Below are 21,052 nucleotides of genomic sequence, written 5' to 3'. Positions count from 1 at the left end.
ATGGCGTCTTAAATTGTGCACACTAATTTAGCCACACGGACAATTTGCATGCACAACTTAATTGATTAACAAGCCAATCAGCACTGATAACTGGTACCTAACAATTAATTAGTGGCACTAATTGGCATTAATTAGAATTTACATGCACAAGAACAGCACATGCACATAATTTATAAACTACATGTAACTTTAGGTGTAGTTTATAGAATCACACTACCCACGTGGTTTTTCAGTGGCAATTTTTAGGGCACCATTTATAGAATTTGGCCCTTATGCTAGTATTCTATAAGAGCAGTTGTGTATGGAACTGCCATTATAGAATTCACGCTTAGCACGCATCATCCCAGCACCTATACTTTGGTGCTTTTTCTTGAATCTATCCCTAAATTCCTAGCTCAAGGGAATTTACAACAAATGATAATATAAGCAAAGGAGGACTTTTACTAAAGTGTGGTAAAATATATTCGATCTGAAGAGAATCCAGAGATTATGATTTTCCAAATTGCCTAATGTAAAGCCTCTCTGTCAAATGTCAGGAGCATTCCCAGCTTCTTCCCATGCAGTTAATGCAGAGAAAATACATTAAGCGTTCATTTACCCCCTGATTCTATAAAGGTCACCAAAAAGTGCATGTGCAAATTTAGGCACATTCCCAATTTGTGCGCACAATTTAATAGAATAATGAGCCAATTAGTGTCAATAATTGGCTTTTTAACAAGCAATTATTGGCACTAATTAGATTTGGGACTTACCCATGTAAAGTTAGGCATGGGATCCATGCCTAAAATGTACATGAAGTCCAAAAACGGGGCCATGGAAATGGGAGGAGCCATGAAATTTTGGGGGCAGATCGTGGGAATGGTTTTGAGTTACGTGTGTAATTGTAAAATGACAGTGCTCTGTGCGTAAATGTAGGAGCGGGCATTTGCACCACATTTTCATTGGTGCAACAGACCATGCCTAAATTTACACATGATCTCTCTGCTTAAGTGTTAATTCTATATACAGTGCCAAATTTTAGACATGGCTTATAGAATACTGTTTATGTGATTTTTTTCTGTACCAATTTTTAGGTGTCATATATCGAATCTAGCCCTTAATGATTTGATTTCTACACTGCACTAAGCAGTTAGTGCCAGTTTTAGCATGCGGTGGCTTTGCACTTACTGCAGGATCTTTGCACTTACCACTCCTTAAGTTCTGCGCTTAAAGTATGGTAAATGTAAAAACAATACCACACTTTACTAAGCATACCCCTAAGTGAATTTCAGATAAAACAAATGCACTTAATGCTACTTATTGCATTAGCCTGTGGCGAGTTACTATGCATTAACTGTGAGGCATAGTCACTGACTATCACCTACCCATTCCCCACCCCACCCCTCTCCATGCTATTCAGTTAACACATGTGTTAGCCTGCACTTGCATAGTAATTCTATAAGATGGGGCTTATTTTTAGCACCTAGTCTTATAAAAAAGCAGGTATTTAGTTTTCTTTATAGAATATTAGCATAAATGTTGGATACTACGAGGAACACTCTGATGAATAAATTTTGAGTCTAGTTTTGACCATTGCTGACTATATTATTTTCTTCTGTTGGTTTTTCTTAAATGTTTGTAACAAAAAATCTTAAAAATTATTTGAAATAAAGCACAAAAAAAGAATATTAGTATAAGTGGGAAAATAAGAGCATATGTTTTTGTGTATGAGCACTTATGCCAGCCACAGAGCTGGTAGAAATGCTTGCACCTAGACTGAAGAGGTATACACATAAATTATTGTAGTCTATAATTAGTGCATGTAAGTGTCCACCCCTCTTCCCACCCCACCTGAACTCCGTCCATGTGGACACTCAATATAATACTTCAGCCCCATGGCCTAATGTTAAAATCATGGCAGTAATCCAAAGCTCATTTCAAAATGTTCCTGTTCCTGTCAGTGCGTGAGTGGTGTTCAGTTCTTTTACTGCTGCTGGCAGACTCCCTAGTAGTCTAGCAGCCCTCCAACCTGACCCCTCCCTCCTTCCCCTACCATTGATCACTTTCTGCATCAGCTCCCCCAACATGAACCCCCAAAAGTCCTGCCAGCTGATATTCAGCTGGCGGTGATGAGCGTTTGGCTGACTACCACTGGTGTAAGTCCCGGATAATTAATGGTGGGCCCTGCCACGGTTTGGCATTGAATATCCAGGATTTTTTGAGTCAGCTAACACAAAGCTGGTTGCGTCAATATTCAGCCCCTTACCGCATAAGCCAAACTGCTTAAAGATTGGACTGCTATTTATGCGAACTGATTTAAGCAGTTTGCTTATGCAGCGAGGGACTGAATATTGGCACTTAACCGAACTCCACCCCTGAAAAACCCAAGTTAGTGCCAAATTCAAAAATAGCTAACTTGTCATTTTCGACAGAGATAACCAGTTAAGTACTGCTGAAAATGACAAGTGATTTAACTAGTTGGTGGCCGTTTCCAGCTGGTTAAATCGTTTTGAATACTGGCTGGCTAGAAGTCTAGCAGCTACCCTGACCTGACCTGAACCCCTGCCTCCAGAAATTAAATTAAAAAATAAAAATCCATGGTTGTCGGATAGTGGAGGATGGGGGCCACTAGACTACCAGGGATTATTAATGGAAGTCAGGGCAGGGGGGAACAGATCATGGTTGGGAGAAGGGAAAACTCTAGTGACTAATAGGACATTTTTGTGTTGGTAGGGGGAAGGAGTCAGATTGATTCAGGAGTGGAGGGAGGGGCCACCAGACAACAGGAAAATATTGGGGTCATGTTGAACGCTATTGTGGGTAGGAGGTTTAGATTGAGGGGCTCACCCTAACCCTTCTATTTTGCCTCAGACCTGGCAGTTGATTTCTTGCACTGTGGACATCAGCACACAGGTTTGAACCTTCTCTGCATTCCTATGCATTGGCTAATAGCCTTTTCATCATGCATTTTAATAGGCTGTGCATGCGAGTTAATTCAAGCGCTGAACTCTTTGTTGCATGGTGTGGCCCATAATGAGCATGTAGACCACTTATTAACTGCGCAATTCTGTCCTCGGTAGCTTTCTGCTGAGAATTGAATAACCTCCAAATGGGTTAGCTTTGTAATACTTTGACTGGAGTGAACCTCCAGCGCTGCGTAACCCTGGTAGCGCTTTAGAAATGTTAAGTAGTAGTAGTAGTAAGCCAGGGCATGTGGAGTATGATCTCAGGAGTCAGTGCCAGGAGCCAGAAGCTGGCTGAAGATTGAATTAGTGTGCTCCACTGGAGGCCTGTCATCTTCTGGCTTTAAGAAAGTGTAGACTGATTCAGTATCCTGCTGGTTCCTTAGCACTGAGGCACAGCTGTTCACCTATTGAGACTGAGGAACAATCTTAAAACAAAAAATTGTATTGAGGGCTGAGAAAAATGCAAAAAAAGAAGTTTTTATTGTGTATTAATCAAAGAAACAGAAAATGAGCATTTTTCACACTCTCCCTAAACAACTTTGGGGGGGGGGGGGGGGGAGGGACAATCACTAGACAATTTCTGGCCTGAAGTACGGGATTACAATTTTAAATGCTCACTTTCTGTTTTTTTTTATTAATACACAATTATTGTCATGTCTGTGGTCGTGACCCCTCTCAGGCTTACCTTATTTCTGGCGGTCAGCTTCCAAGCTGGCTTTTGTCTGTTCTTCTTGAGTTAGCTTTGTCTCTGTCTCTGTGTGCTGGCTGCTTCCAGCATGGCTCTGATTTCTCCACTTTGCTGCACCTGTGTATGTTGAGCCACTCTGTGCTTCAGTATGCTTTCTGCCTGCTTCTTGGTTTGTGCTCCCCTTGCCCTCTGGTGGCCAGAACCGGTGGCTGCCATAGACTGTCTTGCTGTCCCTACCCGTTCCAGGCTTCAGCCCAGTCCGGTCCGGATCTTCCAGGCTGCCAGACTTGTCTCTCTTATTTGTGCCTGAACAGCACCCGTAGTTGCCTGGAGATTGCTGCAGCTGAGCCTCAGGTGCTGATGGGCTTTATTAATCACCTGGAAACTTCTGTGTTTGCCTTTGCATCGTCTAAGGTCCCTGGTATGTGGGTGTGCTCTGTGCACTTCTGCCTAGTCCAGTTTTATTCTGAGGTTTTGCTTGGTTCTTGTTTGTTTGTGTGTAGTTAGCTTTGGTTTTATTGTTTAGTTCCTAGTCTTGTTTCTGGTCTGCATTTCCTTGTTTTGTGTCTGTGTTCTTTATTAGTGGCTGCTTGGCAGCTTTTAGTCCTGACTCCCTCCTGTCTGTGTTTCTGTCTTAGTGGCTGCTTGGCAGCTTGTAGTCTTGACTCTGTTGTGTGTTTCCTGCTGGTATCCAGTTCCTGCCCAGTCTGGTAAGTCCTGCCGGTCACCTACACCCAGGGGCTCAACTTCTGGTGAAGGGTGGTCAAGTGCAGGTGAAGCCTTGCTCCAGTCCTGTGTTCCAGTCCAAGTGTTCTTGTCCAGTGTGTTCCTGCTTTGCTTACCCCTGTTTGCAGTCCCTGCTTTGTGTGTGAGTTAACTCAGTGCTGGTTGGGGTGGTTTTTGCCTGGCACTGCCGCTCCTTGGCAGTGGCCCAAGGGCTCACAAACCTAGTTGCTGCTTTGAGACGTGACAATTATAACATCTTTTTTTGCACTTTTCTAACCCCTCAATGCATTAATAAATGTGACCCTCAACTATCTCTTCTTTGTTGGAGAGGCTGTAAGACTTCCGGTACTTTCTTACACATGTGGTGGGACTGCCCCTTTATTCAGCAATACTGGGTTTTGGTTCTACACCATAGTAGCAAATTTGTAGGCCAACAAATTCCACTAGATCCTTCTTTTAGTATTACTTGGAATACCCACGACTCACATTGAGGATGCAATACATTTAGATTTAATTAAACTATTATTACTTATTGCCAAGGTCTGTGTGGTACAAAGAGGGCACCAATTTTCTTTCCCTTCCAAATACATATGGTTAGAGAAAGTATGGCATGTTGCTGGTATGGAAAAGCTAAATTGGCTTATGAAGCATAAATCATTGAGATAGTATCAAATTTTGAACCCTTTATTCCTCTTTTTAATTATTATGTTAACTTATTTGATTCCAGGATTTGATACTTTCTTGGTGCTCATATACGCTTGATTTATATTGATTTTTCTTTAATTGATATCTCTCTTATTTAGTGATAAATATTAATATTAATTTATCTCTCCTTTCTATTTTGTTCTTTTTCTCTTTGCATTTTCTTTTTCTTAGTGTTGCTAACTGTTTGATGCTGTTATTATATGTTAATGAGAAATCACTTTATTCTGAATCGCTCCTTTCTCTTTTGCTTTTTGCAATTGCCTTTTATTCTTTGATACATTTTGTGGTTATGTCAGCAAATGATTTGCAACCGTTTCATTGCTTGTTAATATTATACTGGTAAGTTTCAAGAGAAAATAATAAAGTTGTTTGTTATGTAAAAAAGAAAGCATGGGTAGCTCACAGGTTGCATACTCATTCAGGGGGTCTTTTTACAAAGGCACACTAGCATTTTTACCATGTACATTAAATGTGCATGCACTAAACGCTAGAGATGCACATATATTCCTATGGGTGTATCTAGTGTTTAGCATGCGATAATCATTACTGTGTGCTAAAAAAACCCCTCAGTGCTGTAAAAGACCCCCCTCAGTATGTAATTACTGTAAACTGACGCCAAAAGTCATAGTTTAAGTAAAAGCTACCTAGATGATGTGAAATATTAATGACCACCTGCATCTGTTGTGTCAGGCAAATCTAAGTCATCTTGTTCTTCTATGAAAAATCCAAGTTGATGTCCATTAAATCCAAGCTAGTTGACAGTACAATCATAAGTACATAAGTACATAAGTAGTGCCATACTGGGAAAGACCAAAGGTCCATCTAGCCCAGCATCCTGTCACCGACAGTGGCCAATCCAGGTCAAGGGCACCTGGCACGCTCCCCAAACGTAAAAACATTCCAGACAAGTTATACCTAAAAATGAGGAATTTTTCCAGTCCATTTAATAGCGGTCTATGGACTTGTCCTTTAGGAATCTATCTAACCCCTTTTTAAACTCCGTCAAGCTAACTGCCCGTACCACGTTCTCCGGCAATGGATTCCAGAGTCTAATTACACGTTGGGTGAAGAAAAATTTTCTCCGATTCGTTTTAAATTTACCACACTGTAGCTTCAACTCATGCCCTCTAGTCCTAGTATTTTTGGATAGCGTGAACAGTCGCTTCACATCCACCCGATCCATTCCACTCATTATTTTATACACTTCTATCATATCTCCCCTCAGCCGTCTCTTCTCCAAGCTGAAAAGCCCTAGCCTTCTCAGCCTCTCTTCATAGGAAAGTCGTCCCATCCCCACTATCATTTTCGTCGCCCTTCGCTGTACCTTTTCCAATTCTACTATATCTTTTTTGAGATACGGAGACCAGTACTGAACACAATACTCCAGGTGCGGTCGCACCATGGAGCGATACAACGGCATTATAACATCCGCACACCTGGACTCCATACCCTTCCTAATAACACCCAACATTCTATTCGCTTTCCTAGCCGCAGCAGCACACTGAGCAGAAGGTTTCAGCGTATCATCGACGACGACACCCAGATCCCTTTCTTGATCCGTAACTCCTAACGCGGAACCTTGCAAGACGTAGCTATAATTCGGGTTCCTCTTACCCACATGCATCACTTTGCACTTGTCAACATTGAACTTCATCTGCCACTTGCACGCCCATTCTCCCAGTCTCGCAAGGTCCTCCTGTAATCGTTCACATTCCTCCTGCGACTTGACGACCCTGAATAATTTTGTGTCATCGGCGAATTTAATTACCTCACTAGTTATTCCCATCTCTAGGTCATTTATAAATACATTAAAAAGCAACGGACCCAGCACAGACCCCTGCGGGACCCCACTAACTACCCTCCTCCACTGAGAATACTGGCCACGCAATCCTACTCTCTGCTTCCTATCTTTCAACCAGTTCTTAATCCATAATAATACCCTACCTCCGATTCCATGACTCTGCAATTTCTTCAGGAGTCTTTCGTGCGGCACTTTGTCAAACGCCTTCTGAAAATCCAGATATACAATATCAACCGGCTCCCCATTGTCCACATGTTTGCTTACCCCCTCAAAAAAATGCATTAGATTGGTGAGGCAAGACTTCCTATATGCTCTGCAATTTTATTCTTAATAATAGCCTCCACCATCTTGCCCGGCACCGACGTCAGACTCACCGGTCTATAATTTCCCGGATCTCCTCTGGAACCTTTCTTAAAAATCGGAGTAACATTGGCTACCCTCCAGTCTTCCGGTATTACACTCGATTTTAGGGACAGATTGCATATTTCTAACAGTAGCTCCGCAAGTTCATTTTTTAGTTCTATTAATACTCTGGGATGAATACCATCAGGTCCCGGTGATTTACTACTCTTCAGCTTGCTGAACTGACCCATTACATCCTCCAAGGTTACAGAGAATTTGTTTAGTTTCTCCGACTCCCCCGCTTCAAATATTCTTTCCGGCACCGGTGTCCCCCCCAAATCCTCCTCGGTGAAGACCGAAGCAAAGAATTCATTTAATTTCTCCGCTACGGCTTTGTCCTCCTTGATCGCCCCTTTAACACCATTTTCGTCCAGCGGCCCAACCGACTCTTTGGCCGGTTTCCTGCTTTTAATGTATCTAAAAAAGTTTTTACTATGTATTTTTGCTTCCAACGCTAATTTCTTCTCAAAGTCCTTTTTTGCCCTCCTTATCTCCGCTTTGCATTTGGCTTGGCATTCCTTATGATCTATCCTGTTACTTTCAGTTGGTTCTCTTCTCCACTTTCTGAAGGATTGTTTTTTGGCTCTAATGATGAGACAGCTTGCTTTATAAATGTGAGTCTTAGAGGGCTGAGCAAGTCAGCCAAAACATCTGAAATTACTATTTGAGCCAGGTTACCTTAAGCTGAGGTAACCATACCCAAAAATCATTGAATGTTAACATCTAATCCATTTTAGAGGAAGGTTTTATTCTCTATACCAGTGGTTCCCAGACCTGATCCTGAAGGCACCCCAACCAGTCAGGTTTTCAGGATATCCACAATGAATATTATGAGAGGAAGTGGCTCTTGGACTTTGAAGATACCAAGTTACGTGTTGCAAAAGTTAGTAAAAATTGTGAAACAGGACTATTTAATTTGTTTCATCAAGACAGTTGATAATAACACTTGTGAATCTCTTTCAGGTAGCTAGGAGCCTTCTGGCCCCAGCCCAATAAGACCCTATGCAATCTTAATTAGATAAGTTTTAGGTTTTTTTAATTTTTCATTTTTATAAAGCTAGAGGAAATTTGTGATTCCTTTAGGGAGTAAAGCAAGAAGTGCAATTGACCCTGAGCTTAAGAACACTCTCACTAGGAGGGGACAATTTCTGACACCTTACAGCCCTCCATGACTGTTTTCTCCACTCAAGAGCATCTTCTACAAGTTCCTTCTCCCCGCTACCTTCACTTCTCTACAGTCTGCTCCCGTATTTTTAGTGTCATGGGTCCTCAGTTTTGGAATGTTATCCTCTTGTCACTACGACTGAAAACTACACTGTCCACTTTCAAATCCCAGCTCAAGGTCCATTTGTTCACCTTAGCTTTCAATTCTTGAATTGCTCCACTGCCAGCAGGTCCAGCCATTCCCACATAGCAACATCCTTCTTGGCTCTTGGCCATCACAAGTACCCTTATTCCTTAGCTCCTTTTCTCTCTTTCCTATATTTATTGTACTTCCTTTTCCTTGTCATTGCTAATTAAAGATTATATTGTAAACCACCTAGATGGTATTTTCTCTTAGGTGGTATATCAAATCAATGAATAAACTTGGAAACTTGAATATTGTATTGCATTATTATTAGGGGATTTCACAAAATAATATCGAATGCCTTCAGATGTTACAGAATATGACTCTGAAGTTAATGGGCATTAGGAAATATAAATCTATTACCTCTATCATCTTCACTGGTTAACAGTAGAGTTGAAAGTAAAATTTTAAAATTGTTGTGCCTGATTTTAAAGCTCTTCATTTAGGACACTCAGTATATTTGGCCATGTTATTGAAAAACTATGAGCTGTTATAACCATTGTGATCAAGTGGGCAGGATTTGTTTCTCTTCCATTATTAGATGTGGCTAAGTTACAACGTACAAGGCAGGTGGCCTTTAGTTATGCAAGGCCATATCTATGAATTTCCTTAACTCAGGAGTTATGAAGTGAAACTTGCTATCTGTATTTTAGGAAACTGGTAAATACTTGGTGTTTTTTAAATTGTATTAAATTTCAAAATACTTATCATCAACAATCTGGGATAATCAAGAAATATGAAAATGTTACAAATAAGATAACAAGAAAATAATCAATTTCATCCACAAATAAAGAAAATAGAGATCCAAGAAATTAGAAATTTACTTTAAAAATGGTAAAAAAAGAACTAAATCTAGGCAGATGCAAACCCAGAAGACTTTCCCGTGGTCTGCCCCTACATAAGGAATTACACAATAACATTCAAGTCTTCTTTAGTAGTAACAAATTCTTTTAGCAGTTTTGGGTCAAAAAATTGAAACTGTTTACCCTCATAAATAACAAAACAGAAATGAGCACAAAATTGACTCCCAAAGCTTGAACCCTGGACCAATAGGCCAAGAAAGCATTGTACCTCATCCGTGTCTCTCTTGAAAGGTGAGGAAATATTCTAACTTTTGAACCCAGAAACTGCTTCTCCAAATGCCTAAAGGAAAGTTTCAACACCACATTGTGATCTGGATCCACAGCGAAAGTTACCACCATAGTAGATCTCTGATTAATGAGGACTCCAGAAAGGATGTAAGATTCAAATTGTCCACCTCTTGGCCCCATATGGGCTCTCCAGTAGATCTTCCCAAGCTCAGAATATACTGAGTTTGTGTGATAGGGGGCAATGAATCGCTAGCCATCCACAGGACCTCCACCAAATATTTCTTAAGCATATCAAAGGTGACCTGAGGAAACTGAGTAGTCGCAGACTGTATCTCCTAACCTGGTTTTCCCAGTATTCCAACCGAAGATGCAAGAAATTTATATCTTTAACTGAGGCTGATCCCAAATTCTCCAAAGACTGAACTTTCAATTCAAAAGTATCCAGTTTAGAGGACTTCTGGAGCAAGACAGCTTCAGAAATCCCTTTAATATCCTTACAGCCCTATTTACTATGCCTTGCTAGCATTTTTAGCGTGCGCTAAACGCTAGAGTCGCCCATATGGGTGACTTAGCATTTAGCACGTGCTAATCATTAGTGTGAGCTAAAAACACTAATGTGCCCTTAGCACTGGTTAGTAAACAGGACCCTTAATGTTTTCCATAATCAAAGGTTGCATAGAAGAGTGCACATCATGTGTAATATCCAGAAGTGACTCTAAGGTCATAAAGGCCAATACTTGCTTTTTTTTGCAGTATTACTGTGGTGCTGCTGTTGCAGGGGCTGGAGGTGAGGGCTTTGTTTGAGTTCTGCTGGCATGCTTTTTAAATGAATATATTTTTATATATTTATTGTATTTCTGATTATAACCACTTGGATATTTAACTTATGGAAGGTGACATATCGAGTGGGTGTAAAGAAAGAAAGAAAGAAATTTGTGTTTTTCAAGCCTGATCTAGAGCAGTGGTTCTTAATTTTCCTTCTGTTATGACACAACGAACATTAAAATTTACAACTGAACAAAACATGCCTAAATATTTCAATGTTTAGTAAGTTTAGTATGAATTTGCTGATCTTATATCAAAAAACTGTATGCAACACATCAGTCCCAGATTTATTTGTCATACAACAAAACAAATATATATTCAGATTCTAATGTCACCTCAGTAATAGCAACACAAAATCCCTCCACTGCCAGATACTGTGAAGCAACACAAAAAGCTGCAAATATACTACTCATAAACTCTATAACAAACAGAGCCTTTGGACAACAGACCCGTAACACACTCAGTTGGGGTTGGAGGCAGCAGTTATTATTGGGGGTCGTAAGGATGCAGGAATAGGGACCAGTAACAGGGATTTCAAAAACCTGACTCTCATGACTGCTGGTTTTCCAAGCTTGCAGACAGTGATAATTGTAAAGGAAACACAGGCTTGCTGTCTATACTAAAATTTTTGTGACAAATTTCCCATTTCATTCATTTGTTTTTATAGCTCGTATTATTCCAAAGCATGTTTGATTCAATGTGGCTTGCATAGAACAGAAGAAAATAGATGACTTGATAGAATGTAGTGAGATAGTAATAACGTGTGAACAAATGACTATAACATCTCTTGGTCACACACCAGTGTGTCCTGACACACTGGTTGAATACCACTGTTCTAGAGTAATCCCTAGCTAGTCTGCTTTTCTGGATATGGACTATCAATATATGCATAAAATGCAATGCAAGTCTTGAAAAACACTGATCTAGAGGATATCCATTGTTTAGTTGCATGATACAATTTGTCAGTTGATTGCCCCCTAACCAGCAACTACAATTTGTAAATAATCTGTCTAACTATCTGCCAGAAGAAATGATCGTTTTGGCTTATCTTGTTGATTATTTTTCTTAAATAAAAAGATGCCAGTTCCAGCTTCTGACAGATGGTTATTAGTGTCAGTATTCAAGGCTAATTGTTTCATTCTTCATTCTAAATGATTGTAGTGTTTTTTGAAAGCTGCTACTTAGCTTAAACAATAAAGGTTTATGCCTGTTGTCCCACACTACAGAACACTGAAGATAAAATTTGTTGTATACATCATGGGATACATTTTCAATACGGCATCTGACAGCTAAAGAATGCTTAAGCCTGCACAAAAGAAAGCAATTTTCAAACGTACAGGTTGTTCATGTGACTCAGAGTAGTCCTTAAATAAAATGATTGTATAAAGTATATGTACTATACGTGTGGTATGCATATATCAGAAGCCAATCAAAACTGCTTATTTCAGTTTCAGTTGAAACCGAAACTGCCACCAAAATCGTCTGAAAGCTTTTGGCCGATTTCTGCAGCTGAAATTCATCACCTGGTTTCAGCTGGTGCCAAAATCAAAACCGAAAACTCAAGTTTGGTTTTAAGAATGTGAAGCAGTGAAAGTCGCTGGGGATTACTACAACATCCCTCTGAACCCCCATTATCCAAGCCAGAATATAATAGTTTAAATAATGAAAGACCATATTTTACCTCCAAGCACACACATGGACTGCAGCTAATGAAGTCTGAAATTAAAACCCACAGTGTTTTTACAGTGGCTGACTTTATGCCATACTTGGAGTGACAGCTGACATCATAACTTCACAAAGAGGCTAATTTCCAAGGAGCTTATCATCCCAAGTTTAAAGACTATCAAAAGTATTTATTTGGCTTACTCTGTTCACCATATAAACTATTGTGGAAGATCAGAACTGAAGTCCCCCCCCCCCCCCAAAAAAGGGAATAAAAAGAATATCCCCCCCCCCCTCAGGACTAGAATATTCCCACTGTTGATCTAGTCAGAGCAGGAGCGATAACCCAGTTGTGGCAGCCATTTTGAAAGCAGAGCCAGAATGGGTAAAAGGGGATGGTTTTGATGCTGTAACAGAAGCAGAGAGATAAGGTCCCACTTAACTTTCTTTCTGAGAAGTTCTGAGAGAAGAGGCCATTTCTCTGGTAAATGAACATTATTTTGCTCTGTGCTTTGAGAATTTAAAGTTTGGGGTTTAAAGGAGGAATTGTAGGTTATTGATAGTCTTCATACCCTTTCCCCCCTAGTTTTAAAACTTGCACTTTGTACCACAGCATTAACAGATAGCCTCTAGCGGGTACAGCAGAGCCTAGTTCAGTCTTAAGAGAGGGGGAAGAGAGAAGCAAGCATTATTAACTTGTTTCCATAGTGTACAACCCTTTCTCATAGTTTTAAACTGAAACTTTCACTAGAGGTAGAAACTTAACAGCCAAAGAACACTAAAAAGGAGAGTAGCAAGGCTAAAATTTTGTTCTAAGAGGCTGTTATTTTCTGTTCTTTGGCTACTAGAGAGGTAGATCTGCTACTGAACTGAATTAGGTGTTAATTAAAGTGTTAGGAAGTAAAATATTTGCAAAGGTTATTAAGGGCAATCTCATTACTGAGATAGCTTGAACTTTCTGCCACAGCCTACAACATTAACAGATAGCCTCTATAAGGCACAGCAGGACCTAGTTTAGGGAGTGCCAGGGGAATAAAATTTCTAGATGTAATAAACAACTGGTTCTTGGAGCAACTGGTCCAGGAACCGACAAGAAGGGGAGCCATTTTGGATATGGTCCTTGGTGGCATGCAGGGCATAGTGTGAGAGGTGGCGGTGTTGGGTACACTGGGAAACAGTGATCATAACATGATCAAGTTTGAGCTACTATCTGGGATGAACTCGCAAAGGAAATCTACTGTAGCTGCATTTAATTTTCAAAAGGACGACTATAATAAAATGAGGAAAATGATTTTACAAAAGCTAAAAGGATTGGCTGCTAAGGTTAGGACACTAAATCAGGTGTGGACGTTATTCAAAAATACCATCTTGGAAGCCCAGACCAGATGCATTCCACATATTTGCAAAGGTGGAAAGAAGAGAAAACGATAGCCAGCATGGTTAAAAGGTGAAGTAAAAGAGGCTATTACAGCCAAAAGATTGTCCTTCAAAGAATGGAAAAAGGACCCAAATAAAGAAAATAAGAAGCAACATAAGCACTGGCAAGTCAGATGCAAATAATAAAAAAGGCTAAAGAGAATGTGAAGAGAAACTTGCCACAGAGGCTAAAACTCACAGTAACAACTTTTTCAGGTATATCAGAAGCAAAAAAACCTGTGAGGAAATCCGCTGGATCATTAGATCATGAAGTAGCAAAAGGGCCACTGAGGGAGGACAAGGCCATAGCGGAGAAACTGAATGAATTCTTTGCTTCTGTCTTTATGGAAGAAGATATAAGAGATCTTCCTGTACCGGAAATGTTTTTCAAGGGTGATGATGTGGAGAAACTGAAAGAAATCTCTGTGAACCTGGAAGATGTACTGAGCCGAATTGACAAATTAAAGAGTAGCAAGTCACCTGGTCCAGATAGCATACATCTAAGGGTACTCAAATAACTCATTGCTGATCTGCTGTTAGTAATATGTAGCCTGTCATTAAAATTGTCCATAGTACCTAAAGATTGGAGGGTGGCCAATGTGATGTCAATTTTTAAAAAGGGTTCCAGGAGCGATCCGGGAAATTACAGACTGGTAAGCCTGATGTCAGTGCCAGGCAAAATAATGGAAACGAGTACAAATAATAAAATTACAAAACACATAGACAAACGGTTCAATGGAACAGAGTCAGCATGGGTTCAGCCAAGGGAAGTCTTGCCTCATTAATTTGCTTCATTTCTTTGAAGGTGCGAATAAACATGTGGATAAAGGTGAGCTGGTTGATGTAGTGTATCTAGATTTTCAAAACGCTTTTGATAAAGTTCCTCATGAGAGACTCCTGAGAATATTAAAGTGTCATGGGATAAGAGGCACTGTTCTGATGTGGATTAGGAATTGGTTATTGAACAGAAAACAGAAGGTAGGGTTAAATGGTTATTTTTCTCAGTGGAGGAGTGTGAACAGTGGAGTGCTGCTAGGATCAATACTGGGACTGGTGTTATTTAACATATTTATAAATGATATGGGAATCAGAACAAGGGTTTTGTGCTCCAGGGAAGAGGATGGGGTGTGGGAGAAGGGTAAGCCTGGAACAGAACAGAGAACAGTTACTCTACTCTCTAATCCAGCTCCTCTTTTCCTGTTGCTCCTTCCCCTTGCTCATCTTCCCCCTCCTCAACTCCACAATACCACTTTCTTTTTCTCTTCAAATTATGCTCTGGGTAAGCACTAAGCAAATGAGCATGCTGGACCCCCATTGTAATATAAATACATGATAAAACTTCTACCAATAGGCCTCATGTTGCTCTAACTATTGAGGAAAACTGGCAGAAGAGAAAGCAGCAAGTAAGAAGTACTGCTTGCCAATTTCTGTTGATTAGAAGATATCAGGGAGGTGGGGAGAACAGAGAGACCTCTGCAGGCAGCAGTGTCATTGATCTGCATCCCCCTATTTTTTCTGTCATCTGCTGAAAACTGCATAAACTCTATAACATTGCTGTATCAGACATTCATTGCAGTAATTTTACCATTAGTGTGTGGCCATTAAAAATGATTAGCATGTGAGCCCTTACTGCCGCCAATACTGTAGATGGTAAGAGCACATGCGCTAATCATGCACTAATCAGGCTGCAGGAATGCAGACATGCAAACTGATTAGCGCAGACACACCTACTCTCCATCTCCTTTGTGAAAAAATTTTAAAAATTTAACGCATGCTTTGCACATACACATTGCAAAATTAGCACAGGACTCTTCAGCGCATCCTGCAATAAGCTCTTTTCAGTTGCGGTAAGCACACGCTAGTGTTTTACTGCAGCTTTGTAAAAGGACTCCCATGTGCTAATGCTGCCATTAGCGTCCATTTTTAGGGTGAAATATCTTTATTGTCATTTTGTATATACAACACAACACATTTCAACCCAAATACTTCATGAAAGAAAACTTACAGAAAGATTAATGTGTAAACAAGGCAATGGCAGAAAATTTCATAAGATTCCCTCCCCTATAACCATTTCCCCCTAAGATCCTATCCCTGTACATCTCCCCGCCCCCTCCCCCACCATTTTTTAAAAAATTACCACAGGAGCTCTTGCCAATACTTATTTTATAGGCAATAAGGGTAATGTAGGTGCACTAACTGGTTAGCGCAAGACCATCTACTCTCTGCTCCTGACACCCCACCCCTAAAAAAATACAAAATATCATTTAGCACATGGTTAGCATGCATACATTCAAAAGTTTCCAAGTGACTCTGTAGCGCATCCCTTATAGCCCATTTTTTGCTGTGATAAGTGCACATTAGCATTTACGCCTATGTTTGCTAAGGTGCGCTACAGGCGTATTAGCATTTTTAATGCATGTAAATGGTTTACGTGCATTAAACGCTAACGCGCCCATGGAAATGTATAGGTGTGTTAGCATTTAACGTGCCTTAACTTTAAAGGTGTGTTAGAAATGCTAACGCACCTTAGTAAACATACCCCTTAATGTACAGTAGCTTAATAAAAAGAACCGTAAATCTAAAGATCCTATTGTCAATCACTGTTGACGATAGTTATAGTTTATGGCTTATTATGACTTGCTAGACTGTTTGCAAGACAGTAGAGAGCATTGTACAGGCTAAAAATTAAAATAAAAGGAAAAAAAAACACCATTTTAAATAGGAAAGTTTAACACTCAAACCAAGATAGGAACATTGTCAATCATTAAGGGCTTCTTTTACAAAGCCGTTCTACTGATTCTCGGTACGGCAAATGAGAGGAAGCCCACTTCCTTTCATTTGCCATGCGGGAATCGCTAGCGCAGCTTTGTAAAAGGGGCCCTAAATAAATGAGACATGATGTATTTTTTTCTCTCTCCACTGTATTCTCTTCTCTATGTGCCCATCTATCTGTATAGATATAAACCTATTTAATGCTGTCAGAAAGAATGTAAAGGGTCACAGCCAGCCTTGATAGAGAAGATGTTAACATTGTCCTTTAGTGAAAAACCTTACATTTATTTTGAGTGTTATTGCTTGATATATTGTCAGTTTATTTCATGAGGTTGTGATATATTTCATACTCTGGTAAAGGTAAGCGGGGAGGTAAGGTGGTGTAATAGTTGGGAAAGCTATATGCTGCATGGTTGACTTACTGCTGAGAATGTTTTACAGTTTCACTACTTGCATGAAAATGGATTCTAATTATCATGCTGTGTGCCTCTCAGAAAGCTCAACCTGAGGAACAATCAGAGATTCAGCTGTAGAGTGTAAAGTGCCAGTTTTTCTTAAAGAAAGCAAACATGAAAAATTGCGCTAGTTAAACCAAGCTATTGGCAAGAACAAATTATACTTTCTCTGTGATCCCAAAGAGAAAAACAAATCATTCTAACTTAGGGAAAAGTTTAAAAAATTGCATCTGAATTTCATTTGCTTTCTTTGACCACTTAAAAAGAACTGCTTTTGACCCAGGTGGTAAGGTTGCATGTGGTCTAAGGGAACGTTGGCATATCAGTATAATAGTTATTCGCATGCAAACGTTTGTGTATAATTTTATTACTTGGCCAACTTTATATGGAAAGAAAAAACTATTCTGTCTGTTAGTAATGCATGTCTCCATATAGTTTGAAAATGAGGAAAGGCTTTCATCCAGAAACAAAATATAAGACTATTGAGGTAATTTTTTCAAGTGTAAATGATATTATCTAATGTGAAGGAACATCTCGACAGAGAAGTCTGGCTCATGCCTTGAGCATGATGTTCTTTCATATAAAAGAGCACTGTTAGTTCTTGCAGAAGAGGTTTGAAAAGGTATTTTCCTTCTGCTGCTTCTAATTCTATAGAGGCTACTTCACAAGTCTTAGGTAGGGATGTGCAAACTCAGTTTGAATTCAGGTTCAGATATACAAATGTTTGATTTTGAATTCGCTCAGTTTTAAATGATCCCAATTCAAAATCATTTTAATTGGTTTCTACTGATGTGAAGATTTATAAATTAAAGCTTGAATTTGAACAACGTATGAATCCATGAATACTTTGAATATTTGTATTTGAGCAGATCAAAAAAAAATCTGATGTATATGGATAGCCAAATAAGACTACAAGGGGGGAAGTTATCGAAGTGGGCTACCATTAAGCTGTGCTATTTTACTGTTAACTAAGGGGGTCTTTTAATAAGCAACTGTAATCCCAACATGGGTTTACTGCTCACTAAGCCAGAACTACTGCCAGGCTACCACAGCAGCCTTGCAGTAGTTCCCACCCCCAGTACACACCATTTCTGGTGCTACAAAAATATTTTTTGTTTTTGTAGTGCTGCTGGGTTTTCCCAGCAGTAATTAGGCAGTGCCAAACGCTGCCAGGTTACCGCTGGGTTACTGCAGGAGCCCTTACCGCTACCTCGGGTGGTGGTAAGTGCTCCCCCCCAAAATGGCCGCATGGCCGTTTCTTTAAAAAAAAAAAAAAAGACAGCCTTTTACCCGCTGCGGTAAAAGGGGGCCTCAGTGCATGTCAAAAAAACATAAGTACATATAAGTACATAAGTAATGCCACACTGGGAAAAGACCAAGGGTCCATCGAGCCCATCATCCTGTCCACGACAGCGGCCAATCCAGGCCAAGGGCACCTGGCGAGCTTCCCAAACATACAAACATTCTATATATGTTATTCCTGGAATTTACTGCAGCATAGTAAAAGGGGCCACTAGTTATTAATAACTGAGGGGGAGGAGTTATCAATGTGGGCTACTGTTAAGGTGGTTTATTACCACACATTGGGTTATTTTAGCACAGGATCTCAAAATGGGACACTGGGCTAAAATAACCCAACTTAATAGTAGCTCATGCTGATAACTTCCCCTCTAGGTCTCATTGCATAAAATGAGACCTGTGCTTAAATAGCATGAGTTAGTGGTACAATAACACATCTTAACAGTAGCTCACATTGATAACTGTGCCCCCAAAACCTTTAAATTTATCCAGCTTCCTAAGTGGCTGGCATTGTTCAAATCTGCTTATTCGTACTTCCCCTGAGTTAGGATTTCATATCACCTGGTTTATCCATCATTTGATTAACTGTACCCTCAAGGATTCTAAGACTTAGGGTCCCTTTCACTAAGTTGCACTAAAAAGAGGCCAGCGCTATCCCCAGCATGGCGTTTTCCCACACGCTGAGGCCACTTTTAGCGGCAGCGGTAAAATGGCCCCAATCTCCATTGTCCCTATGTAGCTATTAGCACATGAGCACTTACAAACACCTATTTTCTTGGCAGTAAGGGCTCAGATGTTAATCCTGCGTTAATCAGTTCACCTGCGGCAATGTAACTGTGCTATCTGATTAGCGAGAAAATATCTATTCTCTGCCCCCAAACACGCTGCCAGCACTAAAAATTAAAATCTATTTTTTAGCATGTGGAAAGCACATGCCAATCCTGAAATTACTGCAGGACACCTGAGCGCACCCCTCAGTAGTGGATTTTAATCTGCGGTAAGCACGCATCAGTGCTTGCCACAGCTTAGTAAAAGGGCTCGTGAATAATAATTTTACAACAGGGCACCTCAGTTAAGTGATGATGATGATGATGGATATTTATGAATTAAAACAAATGCCCTTAATATGTAAAACATGGTAGCAATAATGAAACAGTGATTGAGTATTCACATAGCACGCAGCCTGAGCCAACAGATTTATTTTCCACTGAACATGATCAACTTTGTATGAACTTGGCTGCTAATAGTGTGCTGAAATGGACAATGTTGGCACATTTAAACTGACTCTGGACAGTTCTGCACCAAGGAAACTCTTCCCTCATTATTCAATACCTTCACTGTGAAGTAAATAAATAGATAAATAGAAACTCTGAATGTTGAGCACCTGGTTCTCATAACATGATGTCAGTGTAGTGGCCCTTTACCAAGAGAAAAAAAATCTCTGCACAAATATAACAGTGCTAGGGGATCCCTTTAAACAGCCCCTCCAAATCACACACTGATTATGATTTATAACAAATTACTACTCTACCTATAAAACGTTATTCTGTTATTTTACTTCCTCTGTGTACAATCCGTATGCACAAGCCGGCATGTTTGAAAATCTAAGTAAAATTAAATACAAATTCCACCAACAATAAAGACAATGTGGATGCAGCAGCTCATAGGTTTGTTTGCTTGCTTGCTTGTTTTGAGTGCACAGGGATCCAGCTGTACGAGGAAGGGGAAACAGATGTTACCTTGTTTTTTTGTTGTTTTTTAGAGTACCCTCCCCTTCCTCCCATATATTCTAGACCTCATCCCTGCTCCCCCCGGTCCCCTGAGCCACAAGGTGCCCTGGTGGCCTAGTGGATTCTTCAGGGCAGGAAAGATCCTCAGTCTTTCCTGCCCACTGCCCCCAGTACTGCCTGCACATCCCAACTAACCCCCTGTACAAGTCCCACACCCCTTAGGGGCTACCTGTTAGAGCATTGGTGGTCCAGAGGGGATCTAGGGGTCCTCAGGGGTTCAGGGGGCCATCCAGGGGTTGGGAGGGTCCAGAGGATCTTCAGGTAGAAGTGAGACCCTGTAACTGATGCCCAGTCTGGCACCTTCCTGAAAATGGCTACCCCTAGCAGTAGTCACGTGCTTTATGGCCCCTTCCTCTCAGGCAGTAAAATAACCGCAACAAACAGTTGGGGATATTTTACCATGATTTTTGGACCCTAACATGTGGCTATGTAAGTTCAGAATTGTTAGTAAGAAGTCTATGGAGCAGATTCCAATTTGAACTTGTAAATAAAGCATGTGAATAGTACTCTCATGTCCTGCTCATTAGTAGTAAAGGAGTTTAGTGCTGAATTCTTGTCCCATAGAGCTAACCCAGGAAGGTCCTTTATGTGATGTATATTGATTTCTATAAGGTATATGTGAAGTTTACTGATTTGTCTATTAATATACGGCTGTGTTTGGCCAATGAGGCTCACAATGGCAGTTTATAAATATGTAAAATAAATTGTGTTGAATTAAGATCTTGAGAAGTTTCATCTTTTAAAGTCATCCAGATTCTGTTATAAACTGACTACACTAATCATTTTTTCCTACCAAATTTCTATTCTAACATGTACTTCTTACTAGGAAAACAATATTACCACACTTCCTGTGTGCATAAGTTTCTCAGTAGCATAACTGCTTATGATTTCTTGCTTTCATTATGCCATATATATAGAATTATGACAATAAAAATATTGTCATGTTTGACATTCATTTTGAGCTAACGGTTCCCTTGGATATTGAATGCAATAATGCACTCATTTCAACATTTCTTTAACAGCAGTCACATTTGTTTTGTGTTTGTTACTATGCCAATTTTGTGCCATTTCAAGAATTAAAATGTTAACATTTTAGACTTGTAGATTATGTGATCATAACAATTACA

At 40.0% G+C, this 21,052-nt stretch overlaps 1 protein-coding gene across 2 annotated transcripts in view; it reads left to right on the top strand.

Annotated features, from left to right (window-relative positions):
* GLRA2 (glycine receptor alpha 2) overlaps positions 1 to 21,052 on the top strand; it is a 143,475-nt gene that overhangs the window by 70,709 nt on the left and 51,714 nt on the right. The gene's annotated exons all lie outside the window — the stretch shown is intronic.

The sequence above is a fragment of the Microcaecilia unicolor genome, chromosome 4 (assembly GCF_901765095.1).
Source record: "Microcaecilia unicolor chromosome 4, aMicUni1.1, whole genome shotgun sequence".
Taxonomy (NCBI): domain Eukaryota; kingdom Metazoa; phylum Chordata; class Amphibia; order Gymnophiona; family Siphonopidae; genus Microcaecilia; species Microcaecilia unicolor.
This window is presented reverse-complemented; position numbering and strand designations above follow the sequence as displayed.